The sequence below is a fragment of the Schistocerca americana genome, chromosome 5 (assembly GCF_021461395.2).
Source record: "Schistocerca americana isolate TAMUIC-IGC-003095 chromosome 5, iqSchAmer2.1, whole genome shotgun sequence".
Classification (NCBI taxonomy): domain Eukaryota; kingdom Metazoa; phylum Arthropoda; class Insecta; order Orthoptera; family Acrididae; genus Schistocerca; species Schistocerca americana.
The window spans coordinates 332,649,316-332,671,914 of record NC_060123.1 but is presented as its reverse complement, the minus strand read 5'-3'; positions in this window follow the sequence as shown (position 1 = coordinate 332,671,914).

Genomic DNA, 22,599 nt, shown 5'->3' with positions numbered 1-22,599 from the left:
GTGTCACATTATTGGGCAGGTGGCTGTGAAAGAAAATAGTAATGGATTGCCAAAACATGAAGCAACAGCATAAATAATGAAGTACATTAAGATATAATCCAAGAGAATATTGATATACGAGCTACTGTATTTAGAATCACCATTCCACTTTTTATGGTCTCGCTTCCTGTAAAAATCGGAAAATACAGTAGCAGTGATGTCAAACAAAAAGCCTGATCTCAAGAGGATATGGTGTATGTAAGCTGTAGAAAAGCTTACGGTACAGTCGGATATATCTGCATCATTTCAATGTGGCAGTAAGAAATGCTATTAGCAAGGTTAAGATTCCAGGCTGTATCAATACAATACATAACGCTCGGAATAAAATCAAAATAAGCAGGAATACAGTCAGGAGTGGGCAACGAACAAGGTTCCTGGTAGCAGACAATGGAAATCAATAAAGATGTCAGGGAAACTATAAAGAATTCCAAAATCTTAAAAAAAAAAAAACAGTGTGTTGTGAACTTGAGGTACTCACCATTGCTATCACGCGAGTACTTATTTGTAACTTTCGCAGAATAAATGTCTAGATTAACAACAACAGATGTGTTCAGACTGGTATGCATAAAAATTGAGGCAAATACAAATGAGCTGTGGAACGTTTGTAAGACTAGCGATATTTCGTACATATGCAGACTGAAGCAGCAAATGAAAGTTTGTACCAACGTCAGAATTTGAATTCGGGTCTCCTGTTCACTGGGCAAACGCGATAAACACTACGCCACCCTGGCATAGTGGCTCTGCAGAATTGCATGGACTACCCTGCACGGCTCCCTTCTCGATCCAAATTGAAATTCACGGCCGGCCGGAGTGGCCGTGCGGTTCTAGGCGCTACAGCCTGGAGCCGAGCGACCGCTACGGTCGCAGGTTCGAATCCTGCCTCGGGCATTGATGTGTGTGATGTCCTTAGGTCAGTTAGGTTTAATTAGTTCTACGTTCTAGGCGACTGATGACCTCAGAAGTTAAGTCGCATAGTGCTCAGAGCCATTTGAACCATTTTTGCAATTCACGTCTCTGTCCATTTGATATACGGGGAATACAAAGTGGTTTGACAAGTGAATGGGAGTTCGGATCGAGGAGTTAGTCTGTGCAAATATGCAAAGCCATTTTACCAGGGTGGCGTAGTGGTCATAGCATCTGCCTAGTAATCAGGAGACCCGAGTTCGAATCCAGGCCTTGGTACGTTCATTCGGTGCCTTAGTCTGCGCAAACACACACACACACACACACACACACACACACACACACACACAATAGGCTACACACTGGAGCGATATAGTTTAATTTGACTGATGTATTGCGCCATTGAGAAGACACCAATTTAGCTCGAGCACCTGTTGCCGAAATGAATGGTAGATTCTCCTTACGGCAAGATACTGCAGGCGACCTTGGGATCCGAAGACACACAAACAGAGAAACCAGATTGTCACGCTTCAGGCAACGAGTCCCTTATCATCAGCTTAACTCGCAAACAGTCCTGTTTGACATCCGGGAGCAGCGGTGCAGCCACGAAATTACTGTCAGTACGATGAGTTGCAGATACCACGAATGGAACTCTTCTACTCGCATCACCCTGACTAGACATTTTAGCCGTCCCATAGGCTTCCTCTGACACCCGTTTCCAGTTGAAAGACTAATAAATGGCTCGGAAATTCCTATCGAACTGATTACAGCGATAAACTGATTTTATTTGTTTTACTGTCAAATAAAGATTTTAGAACAGTGCGCTATAAAAATGGGCACGTGGGCAGGGCATTCCTAAAATCTCAGTTCAAGTTAATGTAAGAGGTAGAGAACATCTAACCAAATACCTTTAGATAAGGAACATATGGTTTGAGAAATAAGCCTGTAATGTTAGGGAACACTTTGTTAGTGGTGCTGACGCAACCTGTTGTGTCGGTGTCGCAGAATGCGAATGTATACTGACATTCAGAGCTGCTCCGTGTACTGATGGCCCTGAGGCTTGCTTGAAAGCCCACTGGTTCATTCGCAAGCGTCACTGCCTTCTGACATCAACGGCGACGTCCTTGTAAACATACCGGTGCAGTCCCAATCATTACAGCCTTATGACAACAACAGTGAACATGGACCACATACGTGTGGTGAAATGGATGACGTGCATCTGGTAAACGGGTCTGTGAATGGCAACGGACGAGCTGCATTGAGAGAGTGTCGACAAGTGTAGACAGTGCTTTCTCAACCGACCTGTTCCACAACACCAAACATTCGGACATCCGCATCGGCTACTGAGTGAAACTGACACTTTCCATGCATCTACGCATGATACAGGTCGGAATCGAACAGTGTGAACACCTGAAATGGATGACGATATCCTGCGACATACAGAAACCACTCCTGCTGTAAGCACACGCTGTTTGCTCATATCCTTGGCGTTGGACTTAGCCTTGTGTGGAATGTGACCAGCAGTTTCATCTTCGACGCGTAGCAGCACAAGCACCCGAAGATTCTTCCCAATTAACGGAGTTCGCAAAATGGTTTCTACAACAGACTGCCCTCCACCCCTTATTTCCGGCTATGGTCCTGTACACCGACGAGGTTTTGTTTACTCGTGAAGGATGTTTCAATATTCACAGTTCGGATGTTTTGGCACATGCGAATCCACGATGCAGGCGACTTCGTACTCATCAACAGTGATACTGGGTTAATGTGTGGGTCGGGATTCTCGATGACAGGTCGATTGTACCATGCATTCTTCCTGCATCTTCGTGGGACATGTGCAGTCAGAACTGCTGGACGATGTATTTCTGAATACTAGACAAACGATACACTTCCAGCGAGATGGGGTGGCAGCTCATTCCATCATTATTGTCAGGAATCATCTGAGAGCCACCTTCAGGAATCGATGGATCGGGCGATGTGGACCTGTGACCTGGCCAACCTGGTCACCAGACCTCAGGTACCTCTATTTCTTCCTCTGGAGGCAAATGAAGTAGCTAGTATGTGAAACCGTTGTGGAAACCGAAAATGACCTCATCAGTAGAATTGCTGTCGCTGCTGGTACCATTGCGAACATGCCAGGAATTTTCGAACGGACACGATAATCGATGGCCAAACATTGTATTGCATGCATACAGTCAATAGTCGTGCATTCGAGCAGTTCCTGTGAAATGCATTGCTGTCATTAACATGCTAAGCTACCTTCTCTGTGAATCGTACCTATCGCTAGAAATTATCGTCGGGGAGTATATGTACCATAATGAAATATATCAGTTTTGATATTCTCTGCCTCCTGTATTGATCTGAATGAGTAGTCTCGGAACACACTGCATAATACAACCTGTGCAGCATCTGCACATGGATACCAACATTTCTGGCCATATATTTATGCTTTAAGCTGATATCATTGTAAGTTAATTATGTTCGTTATGACGTGGTCTGCACTCATAGTCTTTCGATATGTTTTTATCACATCACCTCTTTCAGCGTTTGAGGCAGCTGACACAAACATTTTACGAGTTCGCTTAGCATTTGCTCCCCACCTTCATTAATTTCTGACCACTCCAGGTGATGAAAAACGTTAGAAGAATTTGACATCCCATCGAAATGTATCAGATTACTTGCAGCTTTCAACTCTCACTCAACTTGGCAAGTGTGGTTCGAGAACCAGCTATCCCTACCGTTCAGTATTCGAAGTCGACTGAGACAAGGAAATCCATTGCCACCAATATGTTCAGCTTAGCCCTGGAGAAAGTGAGAAGCGACACTGATCGAATAAGTGAAACAGAGATGCCGGGAGTAGATACAATCTTGGCATTTGCTGGTGATATTGTGATTCTTTATGTCACGCTGGAGCAAGTATGCGCTGACACTTCACGATTTCTCCACATCTGAAGAAAATTGGGCTGGTGCTGAATGACGATGACTAAATATGTCGTTCTATTGTGCCGTGCAGCTATTATTCCTCCCATTGTCATTGACTGAGACACCTTTGAACGAGTTAAAGAATTAGAGTACTTGACATCCACTCTGAGTAATAAAACTGAAGCGACGAAAGAAATGAATCAACTAAAAACAAACGGTTTTGGCATGTTTCGGCCTGAACAATTTATTCAAGTCGTGACTGATATCAAAGAAGAATAAGATCGAGCTGTACATTATATTGGTATACCCCGTACTTTTATACGGTAGTGAAACCTGGACGACGTCAGCAACAACTGAAGAAGCAATTTATGCATCCGAGAGGAAGGTACTTGATTAAGAAACGAAATATCAAAATGCTGGGACTGAAATGAGCAATGACGGTACATTTATTCGGAAACGCCACGGTGCAAAACTGGTTGGTCGGAAGTACCACGGTACTTGCTGATCCTGTAAAATAGTCGAACAGGACACGGTCAGAAAGTCGAAGGAGCCCCTCAGTGAGCCTTTCAATGTCACAACTGGAAGTAAAAATGAGTCTGGATTACTCACGGATCGAAAGAAAAACTCCTCTTACATACATAAAATAACTAAGGATTTTGCGACCGTCTTTTACAGATTTGCCCACAGGCTCGTTTCCTAGAAACAGGTATTTTTGCCAGTTCGCTGAGGGTTCGTTGACATCCGCAGTCAGGAGTTCGCTGAGGGTTCGTTGACATCCGCAGTCAGGAGTGTCAAAGATGTGGAGGGACACATAACTGCAAATTTCAGCCCTATCAAATATGTGACGTGAAACACAGATAGTTTGGACATTGCGCATCGTACATGGCGGCGACATGTCGGAAGGAAACCATACTGTCGACGACCACCAGTATGACCGAAAAAAGAAGCTGAGGCGGATTCTACATGGTTTTATTCAACAAAACCGATTCTATTTCATATTTTCTTACCTCTTAAACAGGCAATTAATTTTACAAACTGCCGTTTACGTTTTAAAGCTGATTACAGGTAAGTAAACCAAACAATACTGTACAAATTTTAAGACATATTTTGTAATGCCTAACTTAATTACATGAAACGTGAAATGATGCACATGGCTCAGAAGGATATCGTCTCTCTCAAATTGCAGCAGAGAGCCGCGTACGTTATTTACCAGGACACACCGAGCAAGGTTGCCCAGTGGTTAGCACACTGGACTCGCATTCTGGAGGACGACGCTTCAAACCCGCGTCCTGCCGTCCTGATTTCAGTTTTCTGTGTTTTCCCTAAATTGCTTCTGACAAATGCCGAGATGGTTCCTTTGAAAGGGCATGGCTGACTTCCTTCCCCATCCTTTCATAATCCGATGGAACCGATGACCTCGCTGTTTGCTCCCCTCCCCACACCAGTCAATCAACCAGAAGACTCCCACCTGCAATACATTCACAAAACGGCATTTTTTAGCATTGTACAGTACGGGCGGTGCTCAGTCGAATGCCAGATAGTTGAGAGCGTACTGGTTTCGTCATTTCTTGAAGGCCACATTACTTTTACTTCTCTGAAAACAAACCAATCTGATGATGTTAATAATAAAGAACGCCACTAACAAAATTCGATTTTGTGTAAAAAAATTCATAATGTTTTACGAACAAGAAACTGAATTTATCAATAGGAAAATAAAATGAGCTCTTATCTGCACCAGCAATGGTTCAATTCTTGAAGAGACAGATGCAGCCCTAGGTACGCTGTCACTAAAACTCACCGTATTTCTCTCTAGAGGAACAGATAATTGTAAGAGTTTTCGCTGTTTGTAGAAGGCGACGTTATAAACGTTCATAGCTTTAGATGTTGTTTTTCACTTGCCTTCCTTTTTGTGCCTTTCATTCTCGATGGTATGCGCTACTTAGTTTCTCTTTCTCTTCAGACAGACTTCAAGAATGAGTTGTGCACCATAAATGAAAGATGGTAAACGTGTTTCTACATCTGAAAGATGATGTCAATTCAAATTTCGCGACAGTCGAGTAAGAGTGGCGCTAGTACACGCTGTTTTAAGTACACGCTGTAATGGTAGAGAGCGTTCGTTACCCTTGAGACTGGACGTGGTGAGTTAATGTTAGTCAAGAACACCGTTCAGGCGACAAAGACGCCATTATCAACACCTCACTGAGTTTGAACGAGGTCTTGTAATAGGACTACGATAAGATGCATGTTCCTTCTGCTATACTGCAGAAAGATTCGGCAGGAGTATAGCCAGTGTACATGATTGCTGCCAGTAGTAATCACGAGAATGTACGGACGCAAGAAGACCTGGCTCCGCATGGCCACGTGGCACTACGGAAAGGGAAGACCATCGTGTTCGGCGCATGCCCATGGAGCATTGTACAGCATCTGCTGCAGCAGTGTCAACAGAAGCTGATCCCACAGTACAAGAACGGTTACAAATCGGTAACTTCAAGGCAGGTTGGAGCCAGCCGCCTTCCCCGGACTGCTCGGTCACCTCATCTGTCTCCAGTCGAGCACATACAGGACATCATCGGACAACAACTCCAGCGTCATCCGCAGTCAGCGTTAACCGTTCCTGTATTGACCGACCAAGTGCTACAGGCATGGAACTCCATCCCACAACCTGATGTCCGGTACCTGTACAACACAATACACGCACGTTCGCACGCTTGCGATCAACATTCTGCCCGTAAAAACGGTATTTAATGTACCAGGAGATCACATTTGGAATGGCTTATCTCGCGCTTACATTAACCTATGATCTGGTAACATATACCTCTTAAATATCTTACTTACACAACTACAGTCCCGAAATTTCATTACTCTACATTAATAATTTTTTGGTGATGCAACTTTTTTCCGTCAGCGTATTTTCGTCTATTGGTTCGTCGCTATGAAGACAGCAAAAATACGAAGCAAAGCCACAAAAGTGTTAGAAAAGTGGATACACAGTAATTTATTATCATGGAAAAAGAACTCTCTAGGAGATCAGTTGAGTAATTCTAGTATTCCCACCGCTCTGTTTACGTGTCATTGTCCGCTATGCAGGGGGGAAGGGGCAAAGGGAGGCGCGTGATTCTTATTTTGGTAAACATTTATTCATCAGCAGCCAGTAACCAGTAAACCTCCGATTCTTTAAAGGAATGAACTCCCATCCATAAAACAGATTTAGTAGCTCGACTTTAATAAAATCTAGTTTTTCCTGAATCTCAGGTTTTAAGACATCATATGTCCTGAAGTAACTGTTCTATAATAATATAATTTTGCTACTACATTCAGTGGTGTATATGAATACAGTTTCCAAACTATCATGCGAATAAATTTGGTAGTAAATTAAAGCGTCATGACTAGTCCTCAAGTTTTACTTCACGAACACAGAAAACTTTACCTTTCATTATTTTGAGGGGCGCGACAGCGAGAAAAATTTTCGTATGTGTTTGATTTTCTGTGCAAAATCTGCTACAAGTCGCTAAGTGTAAGTGCTCCTGTGCTCAAACTGGCGCCCCTCCGCTGCTTTACACGTATTTACACAAAGTATTTACGACCTGATGACTTTTCTGTCGTAGAGGTGCTTTCATTGACAGGGCCAGTTGACCCAGTCAAATTGACGGAAAAAGTACTATACTTTGCAGAAAGTGGGGTAGCTGATTTTATTTTTTAAATTCATTCGTATGTTTGGAAATATCGGCAAGCAAAGTTTTTACAAACAAAATTTATGTCGGTTAAACTTTAGTACTCAAGAATCACTGAAAATTACGAACTTTTTTCAGTTTCTTGTACTTCTAGCACTTTGGCATCTATTTCCTTTTCAAAAGTGCACGCAATTCTCTATAAATTTAATTACTATTAAATCTATACCTGATGCTAACAATTTGCTCTTCTTCAAAAACGCCTTTCTTGTCGTTGCCAGTCTGCATTTTATATCTTCCTTATTTCGACCATCAATAGTTATTTTGATTCCCAAATAGCAAAACTCATCTACCTCTTTAAGTGTCTCCTTTCCGTTCAACTGCTCTTCCAAGTCCTTTGCTGTCTCTGACAAAATTACAATGTCATCGTCAAACCACAAAGTTTTTATTTCTCCTCCATGGATTTTAATTCCTACTCCAAATTTTTCTTTCGCTTCCTCAATATACAGGTTCGAATTCTGCCTCGGGCATTGTCGTGTGTGGTCTCCTTAGGTTAGTTAGGTTTAAGTAATTCTAGGTCTAGGGGACTGATGAACTCAGATGTTAAGCCCCATTCTGCTTAGAGCCATTTGATTTTTTTAATGTCCCTTGACTCTTGTAACTATCATCTGGTTTCTGTATAAATTGTAAATAGCCTTTCACTCTCTGTATTTGACCCCTGCCTCCTTCAGATTTTGAAAGAGAGCATTACAGTCAACAATGTCAGAAGCTTTATCTAAGTCTACAGATGCTATCATCGTAGGTTTGCCTTTCCTTGACCTATCTGCTATGATAAGTCGCAGGGTCAGTATTGCCTTGCGTGTTCCTACATTCCTCCGGAATTCAAACTAATCTTTCCCGAGGTCGACTTCTATCAGTTTTTCCATTTTCTTGTAAAGGATTCGTGTTACTATTTTGCAGCCGTGACTTATTAAACTGATAGTTCGGTAATTATCACATTTGTCAGCATCTACTTTCTTTGTAATTGGAATTATTCTGTTCTTCTGGACGTCTGAGGGTACTTCGCCTGTTTCATACATCTTGCTCACCAGGTGGAAGAGTTTTATCATGTCTGGCTTTCCCAAGGCTATCAGTAGCTCTAGCGGAATGTTGTCTACTTCCGCGTCTTGTTTTGACTTGAGTCTTTCAGAGTTCTGTCAAATTCTTCAGGCAGCATTATCTCTTAAATTACAGTGAAATGTATACCCCTAGCTGCTTACAGGCGTTGACATAAGTCAACAGGGACAGTTGAAAATGTGTGCCCCGACCGGAACTCGAACCTGGAATCTCCTGCTTACATGGCAGACGCTCTATCCATCTGAGCCACCGAGGACACAGAGAACTAATACGACTCCAGGAACTTACCTCTGTCACGCCTCCCGTGAGACCCACATTCGCAACTTATTGTCCCGCACTATATTCATAGTGCCCCTGGCCATTATACTCATTACTCGAGGCTTTGTCCCGCACTATATTCATAGTGCCCCTGGCCATTATACTCATGGTCAAATGGCCGGTGAGCCTTAACTATATACATATATAGTATTATCTCGTCCTTCTCATCTTCATCTACGTCCTCTTCCCTTTGCATAATATTACCCTGAAGTACATCTGCCTTGTAGAGAATCTCTATATACACCTTCCACCTTTCTGCTTTCCCTTCTTTGATTAGGACTAGTTTTCTAGCTGAGGTCTTGATATTAATACAGGTGGTTCTCTTTTCTCCAAAGATTTCTTTAATTTTCCTGTACGGAGCATCTATCTGACTCACAGTGATATACGTTTCTACATCCTTACACTTGTCCTCTAGCGACTCCTGCTTAGACATTTTGCTCTTCCTGTCAGTCTCATTTCTTTTGACGTTTTTATTCCCTTTCGCCTGCTTCAATTTATTGCATTTTTATATTTTCTCCGTTCATCGATTAAATTCAGTATTCTTGTGTTATCCAAGGATTTCTGCTAGCCCTCGTCTTTTTACCTACTTCATCCTCTGCTGCCTTCACTACTGTGTTCCTTTCCCCTGTTCTTGTCAGTCATTCCCTAATGCTCTCTCTGGAACTCTCTAGAACATGTGGTTCGTTCAGTTAATCCATGCCCCATCTCCTTAAAGTCCTGCCCATATGCAGTTTCTTCATTTTTAATCTGGAGTTCGTAACCAATAAATTGTGGTCAGGGTCCAATTCTGCACCTGAAAATGTCTTACAATTTAAAATCTGGTTTTGAAATCTTTGTCTTACCAGTGTCTCCAGGCCTCTTCCACAGACACAACCTTCTTTCATGATTCTCAAACCAGGTGTTAGCTATGGTTAAATTATGCTGTGCGCGAAATTCTACCAGGTGTCTTCCTCTTTTATCCCTTTCTCCCCGTCCATATTCACCTACAACTTTTCCTTCTCTTCCCTTTCCTACTATCGAATTTCAGTCCCCCATGACTATTACATTTTCGTCTCCCTGAACTACCTTTATAATTTCTTTTATCCCATCATACATTTCCTCTATCTCCTCCTCATCTGCGAAGCTAGTTGGCATATAAACTTGTACTAGTCTTGTGGGTGTGGGCTTCGTGTCTATCTCGGCTACAGTAATGCATTCATATGCTGTTCATAGTAGCTTATCCGCGTTCTATTTTTTTTTTTAATCATTATTAAACCCACTCCTGCGTTACCCCTAGTTGATTTTGTATTTATAATTCCGTATTCACCTGACCAGAAGGCCTGTTCCTCCTGGCACCGTTCTATCCTACCTGCCCGATTAAGGGATCTGACATTCCACTCTCTGTTCGTAGAAAGCCAGTTTTGTTTCTCCTGATAATGACGTTCTTCTGAATAGACCCCACCTGGAGGTCCGACTAGGGGACTGTATTACCTCTGGAATATTTTACCCAAGAGGTCACCTTCATCATTTAACCATACAGCAGAACTGGATGCCCTCGATAAAAACTGCGGCTGTAGTTTCCCCTCGCTTTCAGGCGTTCGCAGTACACCACAGCAAGACCGTTTCGGTTGATGTTATAAGGCCAGGTAGTCGTTCATCCAGACTTTTGACCATGAAACTACTGAAAAGGCTGCTGCTCCTATTCTGGAGCCACAGGTCTGTCTGTCCTCTCAACAGATACCCCTCCACTGTGGTTGCGCCTGTACCGCTGAGGTACGCAAGCTTCCCCACCAATGGCAAGGTCCATGGTTCATGGACGGGGGGGAGTTAAGCATTTTAAATGTTGACTCCTGCACAATTCTGTCACTTTGTATTACTTACAAAGACTGCTGGTGATTATTCGCTGTGACAGTGACATATGATATATCACGTGGATGTTTTAGTGGATTTTAACCTAATGCCTTTCTTGTTCAACCGCAAGTCGCCTCAAGTGTTCGTACGGAGTGGAACTGGACTTGGCTTAATGAATCCAACTAAGATAATAGCTATGGTGGGTTTCTAAGCTTTCATGCTAATTAACTATGGAAAAACAGGAAGGTCAAGAGTATAACACGATCAGTATTGATGTTCACAAAGGTACACGAATAGGAAACACGCCGAACGTGTTTATGTTTTAAACCGCTGAATAAATACGCAGGAAATAGCTTACGTACGCTAGGTTTCAGGTGAGGAAAGGACTCTTCTCCATAACATACAGAATTAACAAGGTAACTAAGTAGCATGAAACACAATACAAACATTTTAGTAGTTAAATAAATAACCATTCAATCCTTCTGGAGTAATGAACGTACCACACAATACAGGAAAAACGAATGACACCTGTCGTTAGAGCGGCAATATCAGCAGAAAACTGGTCACTGGTTCACAATCTTAAGCAACAGTCTGATTAATCAGATGATGCTTATGTTCCATCACAGAAGAGGGCTAATGCTGGATCCACTGGCGAGCGAATGTGAACACAGCGTGAGTAGACATTTCTACAGAGTTGTCCACAGCAGTAGAAGATCTTCAGCACGCAGGCTGTTGTCGCCGCTCGAACTGATTCCGCCGATCGGTATAAGTCCTGGGAGGCTTGGATCCATGCGTAGCTGCTTGTCTCCATCAGGCAGAATGTCAAATTTTGACAGCAGATGTACGAACGCCGTCTTTACCTGCATCAAGCCAAAACGCATGCCTGCAACAAAATAAAGGTTCCATCATTTCGTTGATGGTGCGGAAAATAATGTTAAATGTTATCAGTCTCGTAATTTCATAACAATGAATCAAACAATTCATTCCACTCAACATCCCACATAAGACTGTGAGACGATTGATTTGATACACAACATAGCCTGAGTGCGGTTTGAAGAATTTCTGCACTCGTTTCAGCGGATTATGGGCTGTTCCCCAATCTTCACCTCAGAATATACGATACACAAACAGTTAATATACTATAAGTCGCAGAACAAAGTTTTCATCATTCAAGGACGGATGGCCCACGTGAATTCCCTCCCAAGTTTAACTTACGTCTCAGGCAACAAGAGACACCTCCGACTATGAAGTTAAATAAAATAAAATTCACTTAATTTTTGAAAAATGGAACCCACACGACGGAATAATCCTTGGGTAATAGAAAGAGAGAGAGAGAGAGAGAGGATGTGTGGCAATCTGCACTCTTGATCTTTTGCAAGCAATGAGTTACTGAATTTTGTAGCAAAATTTCCCCATCCACGACTTTTCGATCCACATTTTGTAAGAAAAAAGGTAATAAAGTCTGCGTTTGAGCAACATTAGGAACGTGATTTACGTTTTTTACATAATTCAGAACCACTTCCGACAACCTTTCGTCGTAGCTGAATTGTAACAATTTGCAGCCTCGCAAGAAAAGTTCAGTGTCTGAACCACGACAGCTCTATGTGATGTATTATTTAATGTTTTCCTTTGCCAGTTGTCTTAGTAGTATAAAGGAAGTGATTTTCGGAGATCTGCTTTACATTTCATCGCTCCCCTTTTGTGACATCTGAAGACTGGATACAATGCAAGTTCTGTGCAATTACAACCAATTGTAATTGCAATAAGCATGTCTCACTGCGTGAGAGCCAGTTAAATTATGTATTCCAATTGCAGTAGTTTCAGCTGGTGGTAATATTAGCTCTTTAATGCTGAATAATGTAGTATCACAACCCATTGGACGCCAAATTCCGGATATACTGAATAATTTATGTTGTTGAAAACCGGAAACGTAACATTTAACATACATCGAAATATATTTCGTACTAATCCGAAATAAGTAACTGCAAAGTTACAGGGGTTGAAAAAAAATGTTGAAACACAGCGAGAAACGTATGGTTCAGCATAAACGAGGGCACTAAGCAAGCCTGCAGGTTGCGTCAGATCACGAATGGCACTTGTGCAATGTCCTCATCACTTTGAAAGAGTTAGCTGTGGACAGAATCATGTTCTGGGTAGCTGTGTGTACATTACGTCAGAGCTAAGTGAATTCGAAAGTGGACAACTGCAGGTGCTCATGTGCTGGATGCTTTCGTGGCCGAAGTGTTTGGTGTTTCGAGAGGCACCGTATCGAAGATTGATACCGCGTACAGGGAAAGCGAAAAAACATCAAGTGCTAACTCACAACTTGGACAAAAGTATGTGTTGAACAGTTGTTACAGAGGGTCATTGAAGAGGAGCGTTGCGAAAAATAATGTGTCGAATGATCGTCACGGACAGTCATTGAAGAGGAATTTACGAAAACTAAGAGGACGACAGCTGCAAAGGTCACTGCAAAACTGAATCTCGCAATCGTGAATCTTGTCAGCAATGAAACAACGTCGAAAGAGCTCCACAATCTGGGAATCGCAGCTCGACCCGAAATTCCAAAACCGCTCATCATGGATGCTGCAATTGCAAAACTATTTAGAAAAGATATCTGTATGATGCGAAAATTGGCAATTGACCCTAAATAACGAAAAATGTGAGGTCATTCACATGAGTGGTAAAAGTAATCCGTTAAACTTCGGTTACACGATAAATCCGTCAAATCTAAAGGCGGTAAATTCAACTAAATACCTAGGAATTAAAATTACAAACAAGAGAAATTGTAAGGAATATATAGAAAAGGTTGTGGGGGAGGCTAACCAAAGACTTCTTTTTATTGGTAGGACACTTAGAAAATGTAACAGATCTACTAAGGAGACTGCCTACGCTACACTTGTCCGTCCTCTTTTAGAATACTACTGCGCGGTCTGGGATCCTTACCAGATAGGATAGACGGAGTACATCGAAAAAGTTCAAAGAAAGGCAGTACGTTTTGTATTATCGCGGAATATGGGAGAGAGTGTCACACAAATGATACAGGATTGGGGTGGACATCATTAAAGCAAAGGCGTTATTCGTTGCGGCGGAATCTTCTCACGAAATTCCAGTCACAAACTTTCTCCTCTGAATGCGAAAATATTTTTTTGACACAGAGCTGCATAAGGAGAAACGATCACCATGATAAAATAAGAGAAATCAGAGCTCATACGGAAAGATACAAGTGTTCGTTCTTTCCGCGCGCTATACGAGATTGGAATGACACAAAATTGTGAAGTGATTCGATGAACCACTGCAAGGCACTTAAATATGTTTTGAAGAGTATCCATGTAGATGCAAATGTAGGAAAAAGTGGTGCTGGATCCGTAACACTTGAACTATGGGGAAATGAAAGGAAGTCACTTGGTCGGATGACTTTCACACTTTCCAACTTCCGGCTGAGTTTGCGTCCCAGAAGTGAAACATGGCGTAGTTTCGGTGATGATTGGGGCAACAAATCGTGATATTCCTTGGGATCCACTATTACCGTAAGGCTGCGTTACTACGAAGGATTACGTGACCGTTTTGGCTGATCACGTCCATAGCATAGTAAAATGTTTGTTCCCCAGTGCTGATGCTGTGTTAAAAGACGACAAGCTTCCGTTCATACAGCTCGCGCTACACAGAACTGGTTCTTTTGAGTACGAGGATGAATTATCGCATCTCCACTGTCACTTCAGACAACAGATCTCCGTATTAATGAGCCTTTGGTCTACTTGCGAGACATGGGTGGGTGTTCCCAGCCCACCTGCGTCATCTCCATCATCGTTATCTAAACTTGTCAGTATTTTGCAGGAAGAATAGTATAATATTCCCTTCAAAACCCTACAAGAACTGTATTTATCCATTCTGAGACGACTGAAAGCCGTTTTAAATGGCAACGGTTTTTCTACACTGTATGACAGTGTGTTGTGTTTCTGGTGTTTCCATATTTTTGTCCAACTCCTATAATTACCGCAAAAGGCTAGGGTTTCCGTACATTTGCACATGTGACAGACCTCAGAATTACATTTTTACCTCATAACGTATAGGCTGTAATACGTTACCGCATCCTCATCGAGCATTTCTGAACACTCTACAAATAAAACTGATGATAGAGAACGACCACTAAGAAATAAAGTACACAAAAACCTTATATTATTTGCTATGTCTCTCATTATTTCCTCTACTGACTGTTGTTATTATTGCTGTGTATTTCATATTAATTAGGAACATTTTCTGTGTGTACAGTACAAAGTTGAAAAGATAAGGGTCTGGCGCAACGATGGTATTGATGTCAGAGTAATTTTTGTTAATTTTCCTACATTTAATGCATTATTAATGTAAGTCACTTAACAACCCGACCTCCGCTTCATTCAAATAATAGCTGGTGTTATACACCGTCTGTGCACTATTTGCTTCCGACGGCTTAGTGCCAATGGTAGTGTATCCAAAATTGATGAAAATGTATCAGGAGTCTGCTCCATCAGTTTTGAAAGTACATCAATCGACGATGATTCCGGTCCACAAGAAGTGTGTGGCGACTAGATTCTAAAGGTCTATGGTATAATTATCACCATAGCATTCCTTGAAGAATTCATTATGAAAAGGCTTTGGTCAAGAGGTCCACCTCCATAGATCAGTGGTCAGCATGGATGGCTGCCATGGAGAGGACTAGGGTCGATTCCCAATACTGCCACGATTTTTCCTTGGCTGAAAGACTGGTACGGGGTTCACCAATTATCGTGATGTTAAGAGGAGCTATTTGAACGAGACGTAGCGGCTGTATGTCTGGAAAGTCGGTAAAACGGCCCACAGGGGGGTGTGCTGACCACATGTCACTCCATACTGAATCTTCATGAAGCTGCAGGGAAGAGGACCCCATGACGACTGGATCACGTCCCTTGGGCCTTCCGGGCCTGGACGAGGAGCGCGTCTGCATTTTACTTCCTCCAGATGACTGTCGTATTTCTGGGGTACTTACCTCGTAAGCGTCCCAGATCTACGAGAAGTACTCAAAAATCCGTCGAAAGCGTGTTTTGTGTGCCATTTCCTTCGTAGATTTATTACTTTTTCTTATGATTCTTGCTACGACTCTCAGTTTTGCATCTGCTTTTCCAGCTATTAGTTTTATGTGGTCATTCCACATACAGTGCCTCCGAATCGTTACTCGTAGACATTTTACAGTAGTTACTGTTTCCAGCAGTTCGTCGTCTATAGTGTAATTGTACTATAGTGGATTTCCTGTCTAATATATGCACGGTATGTCACATTTATTTACGCTCACTGTCAACTGACACTTCCTGCACCCTTAATCAATCTTCTGTAGGCGTTCCCTACGGTGTTTTGACGTTGCAACCTTGTTACAGACAACTACATCATTTGCAGACAGCATCATGGGGCTTATGACCTATTCACTAGATAATTTCTACAAGTATTGTAAACAGTTACGGTTGTATCACACTTCCTTGGGTTGTTTCTGATATTAGCATTACATATGTCGATTTTCTTCCGACAAGAGCGACGTGTTGCGTTGTATCTGTAAGGACTCTTGATTCCAGTCACAAATCTGGACGGATACTCAGAAACGATCGTATTCTCTTCACTAAACAACTGTACAGGACTGCATCAATACCTTTCTGAAGTCAAGGAACACGGCATTAATCCCAACGCCGACGTCTGCCGCGCTGTGCATCTCATGAACGAACGGATCGAGTGGAGTACCGCAATATCTCTCATTTTGGAATCCATGTTGATTTTTATGGGGCAGATCTTCTTCTCTAAAACTCATGATACTTAGGAATAAAACTTGTTCCATAATTCCACAACTGACTAACCTCAATGATGTGCATCTATCCAACAATCATTGATGAAAACTGGGATGATGACAGTGGCCAAACCTACCAAATTCTACTTCCCTCAGAACCTACACATCGAATGAGACTCTGCAGTTATGGAACACTGGATTACACCTACCTCAACTCTTACACACCGAGTGAGGTTCTGCACTGGTAGGACACTGAATTCCTCCTGTCTTCACACCTACACACCAAGCGAGATATCGAAGTGGTAGAACACTGGATCCCATCTGTCTCCACATCTACACCCAAAGTGAGGTAACGGAGTGGTAACCAACTACCTACATACATACACACCAAGTGAAATACTGTAGGGTGGTAGAAGACTGTATTCCACCTGTCTCCACATCTATACGCCAAGTGAGGTTCCACAGTCATGGAACACTGGATTCCATCTGTACAAATCTGCACATCAAGTGATGTACCACGGAATTAGAACATTGAATTTCACCTGCCTCAGTACATACATACTGAGTGAGGTATCGTTGAAGTATAACACAGGATTCCACCTGTCTACATACTTAGAAAGCAAGTGACATATTCAGCGGCAGAACACTATGTTCCACTTGTCTTCACCCCTTCACAATGAGTGAACTACCACAGTGGTATTCCACCTATCCCCACACCTATACAATGAGTGATGTACCGCAAAGGTAGAACACTGGATTCCACCTGTCTCCACACTTACATGGCGAGTGACATACCACCGTGGTAGATTACTGGTTTCCATATGTACCCACACCTAAACACGTCGTGAGAACCTGCTTTGGTAGAGCACTGGACTCGCATTCAGGAAGGCTGTGATTCAGTCCCCTCCAATCCTCCAGAGTTACGTTTTCCGTGGTTGCCTTAAATCGCTCAAGGCGCTTGCCAGGATGGTTCCTTTGCAAAGAACGCATCAAATTCATAACTATTTCTTTCCTTTCCCCAGTGTGAACTTTTGTTACGTCTTCAGTGACCTCAATGTCGATGGGGCGTTATGCCTGAATCCTTCTTTCTTACTTTTACCGACGTCTAAAGGTATTTGTGACAGTATGTTTAGAGGTTATAGTAGCCGTAGATATGTGTTTGTAAATCTACAAAAATTGGAACACAGTGATCATAACTATCGACTTGTAAATCGTTGGACAGAGCTTATTGACCTGAAAGGCTAGGGTAGTTTTGGCCTAAACAAGTAAATAGGATTTCACCGTCTAGTGCGTACTGTACATGGTTAATGTGGTTTTCTGATACTAGAGAAGCACAAGTAACTACATATTTTCCAAGTGCTGCGCCGTGATGCGAGGCCCAGAGTGGAGCTGGCCACAACCCAATATGTGGTGCATAGTGCCGATGAATGTAGCCCTTTGTTCACAGTTTTCGTAGTGGACGTTCAGGAGCCCCAAACTGCAAACCTGGACAGCCCTGAAATCCAAACCTGTCCATGCCTCTATTATCAATTATTCACCATCCTCCACAAAGTTGAGGAAGCTGCACTAATTCCCAAGAAACGACAGGACTAGGTGTACATATGAGGCAGGTCCTATCCACCCATTATCGTCTCGTGTAAGAAGTGACTTATTGCCCCGCCATTGTGGCCACAGACAACCCTTCCAAATGTCTAAGTGATCCCCCAAGTTTAAAGACTGTCAACAGCTTCATTATTTAATATGGACACAAAAAATTAAACATTTACATTGTAGAGAAAAATCCATAAAAAGATACAGAATAAGTGACATAGGCCTGTAGACACTTTCATTATTTAAAAGACGTAAGGACAAATTCCAAGAAAAGGGTCACTTAGAAATGAGATTCTAAAATTAGAAATCCATTACGGAACGAAATAAAGATAAGGAACAACATGGGCATAGAAAGAAAATGGCAGTGTAGCAACACAATCTGTGAGACTTTTTATAGGCTATTTGTTGCTCATTTCTTTCATCTCTGTGTGTAAAAGCAGTGTACTATCATCTTATATTATTTACAGTACTTGGGTTTGACATTTGCCTCCAATGAACTGAGTATATTTGCCACAGATACTTCCATTTCCCAATGTGGTTGAAAACTGAGTGTGGCACCAACCGTCAGTTGTTTGTAGAGGACATTTGACATAGTTATCCATCAATGCGTAGCATGCGCGCATAAGAAATCTAATTGAGATACTTATTGTGTACAAATTCTAAAAAAAGCGATAAAGCTGAACGGAGCAGTGACTCACCAATGCCAAAAGGCATTAGCTGTAGGGATGCCTGGATGCCTTCTGCTCCTCAGAGAAGTGCTCTGGATCGAATTTCTCAGGGCTTCGAAAGAACTCCCTGCCATAATGGAGTCCCATAACAGGAACTATCACCGTAGTTCCTTTCCCCAAGACACAGCTGTATCCTGGCAGCTTATAATCCTTCACCACCTCACGATTCAGAAATGGAGCAGGCGCGTACATATGAAGGGTTTATGGAAAAAAAAGAACGTATCTCGACGTAGATGTGTTAGTTGCTATTCTGCAGAAGCAGTCCACATGAAGCCTTAATTCTTGTACGACAGTAATTGTCCCAATCGAATAAGAAAAGATCTGTCATTCACTAGTTCCTAAAATAATTGGTTTATGGCCTAATGGGCGTTTGCTTCGCTATGAACAGTGATACAGGCAACAGAGTTAATGGTATGAGCGACACAGTTATGATTCAAAATAAGGCAACACCCACCATAATAATAAAGGTTTCTATGCCTACGTCACAAGCCAAAGGCGAGAAAATAGAGAGAATATATGTAGAGGTAAAGAAATTGATAAAGTACGAGAAGGGGATCAGAGTTTGATAGGCATAGGTAACTCGAAGTTAATACTTGGAATAGAATGGGAGACAAAGCTACTGGCGAATAAAATACTCATCAGCAAAGCTCAGCACATTCGATAAAAAAGTAAAATCCGTTAACTACCTATACAAATGATTTAGGAAACAACCTGATCAGCCCATTAGATTGTTTGGAGATGATGGTGTCGTTACTGATCACAGTGATGTTATCCTGCGAGGCCTTTCCCAGGAAATCTCACGACGCCTGGAACTTGTTATGAATGCCTGTGTTCGTTATATCTGTGATGTTCGACTCTTTTATCATATTTCACCATTATAAGGACAGTTATTGTGGCTGCATGCAGGCAAGTGCCGAGATTTCCACACCATCTTTCTTCTATACTGTCTTGTCAATGAACACTGTCCCTGGTATCTTTCCTCGACCCTAACGCTCTGGTCTGAACAACGCAGCAGGAACGCCCTTCCCATCAGAGAAAAATCCTCTCAGTTCCACACCATCGTTCAGTCACCTTCTCGAAGTCTTCTTATTGTCAGTAGCGGGAACTTGACTCTGGAACAATTTCCCGTATTATTTTATACTAGGAAATAACATCTCTAGCTTCAGAATACAGATGATGACATATCAACCAAAGTAACAATGCAATTACCATTGTACTTGTATGCACTCGTTGCCCTTGTACAAACCTCCTTCCAACCTGATCTCCTCGTTTCCCAGTATTATTAGCCAATGTAATGTTCTTAAATTTCCTTTTCCAAGACATGCTTTATCAGAAAACATGTATTTTATAGACCTATAAATTCTTGTTTTATTGGCCACTATCATTATTGTTATTAATGTCAAAATTTATTATCAGCGTATTATCATAATAATAATAATAATTATTATTATTATTATTATTATTATTATTAGTACCACTAGTATCACTATTAGTGGCTGCAGCTGCAGTAGTACAGGTAATGCCAGTATTAACGCTGTTAGTTCATAGTCTAATTTACTCACACTGCCACTGAAGACACATCATTTTAATACTGTTGATACTGAAACTGTTCTTTTCTTATATAACAGTGATCTGATAAATATTGTATTTGTGAAACCCTGATCCGCAATAAGAGAGGGCCTGGTGGCACTAATCAGATCACGTTAAAGGATCAAATAAATAAATACATAAATTGATGTTACAGGTAAGTCATCAGAACATCAAAACCAAATGCAAAGTGATTTAGGTAAAACAATGGCATGGTGTGAAAAGTGACAATTGTCACTGAATAAGAAAAAGTGTGAGGTCAACCACATGCATACCAAAGGAAATCCGTTAAATTTCGTCTGCACGATAAATCACTCAAATTTAAAGGTTGTCATTTCTACTAAATACCTAGAAGTTACAACTATGCTCAACTTCAGTTGGAACAATCACATTGATTATGTTGTTGGGAAGGGAAGCCGAAGACTGCATTTGATTGGCAGAGCACTTGGAAGATGTAAAAAAGTTTGCTAAAGAGACTGCCTACACTACGCTTGTCCTCTGCTTTACTATTGCTGTGCTGTATGGGCACCATTACCAGGGTGATTTCATCTCAAATCATACAGGTCTTGTCAACTCTTTGTCATGAATTTCTCTAGAAAAAATATGTATCACATCTATGTGTCAAGAAATAAAATGTTTTTGATGTATCTTAATTTTTGTAAATGGTATGGCCGTTGGGAAAATGTATATTTTGTAAATAACTCTTACAAAACTAGAGAACAAAAAATATATAACAAATAAACCATAAGTACTGGAGATCTGCAGATGTTTTGCGTTAAAGCTCCCTCTTGGTGTGTTGAAATTTATCTGACGCTCACACACTTATGGGCTTCCTTTAACATACAAATTTAAGATGAAATTACGAAACTTACGTTAACTTTTCCACTTAATTTTTTTTCTAATCAGTAAAGTCACAGAACGGTGTATTTTCTGTCATATTGCCAGATACTACTGATGCAATTATAAAAAGTACCTTCTTTGCTCCAGCAATCTGTATTATGTAAATATTTGTTACTAAAAATGTAAGAAATTACATTTCTATGAGTTTTTACGAATTATTTACTCGAAAACCCCCAATCCAAGAACTGTTGAGAATTACACAGTTTGGTTAATATGTTAATAGTCATTGCAAACACAGTAGGCAATACTTTTCTGTGTAAAGTGTAAAAATTGTTCAACATTTTCCATATTTCGCATCACTGAACTTCTAGCGTAAAATACGCATGTTGGCAATACTGTATACAGCGCTCTTCTGTTTATAACAAACGATTGAAGACTTGCACATAAAACATTCTGCATCAAGTTCTGTGTTTTGTTTGAACATTTTGTTAGATACAGTGTCAGTGAGGAAATACAGTGATGAAAGAGTGAGTATGTGGACTATGAAAACAGTTGTTGGAAGTCTCTAAGAGGTATTGCAGAAATATCTTGATCCTCAAGTAACAAGATTAGCATCACATCCATTGTACAAGAACTGCTATGCTCACTACAAGAATAAATTCAGTGACAACCCATCTCATCAATCAACATCACCCAAATGTGAAACTGAAGAAGACAGTACAGATGTTTACATTCCTGGGTGTGAAGTTGTTGATGAGTTGAATGTTATCATTTGTTTGGAGCCCCTACTACATCCTCCCTTAAATGTCCAGGAAAGGTAAGAAACACAAGAAGAAAACAGCATGTAAAAAGAAAAGTGGAATAAAATGAAACAAGTTTTACACATGCAACATCTTCAAAACTTTGTGAAGTGTATAATGCAGAAGCATGTGGTGCAGAACCTGAAGATAGTGATATGTGCATGATGTGTGGTTTCAAAACCTAAATATGGCTATCTCAGCAGTCACCTGTACTGACAAGGTGACTACTCTCACCAGCAGATTCAGAAACTATACCCACTTCCTCACATTATATGATTCCAAAGACTCGTAAAATAAATAATGAGAAAGATATTTGGGCATGCTCAGATTCTTACTGTGAGCATCCATTCGAAGATGCAGGCAAAGTCCCACCCAGGCTGATGTTATCTTTGTTAACGAAAATGGTGAAAAAGTTAAAATGACAGAAAGATGTATAACAAGATCAATAAGAGAAGCATATCTCCTAGTGAAAA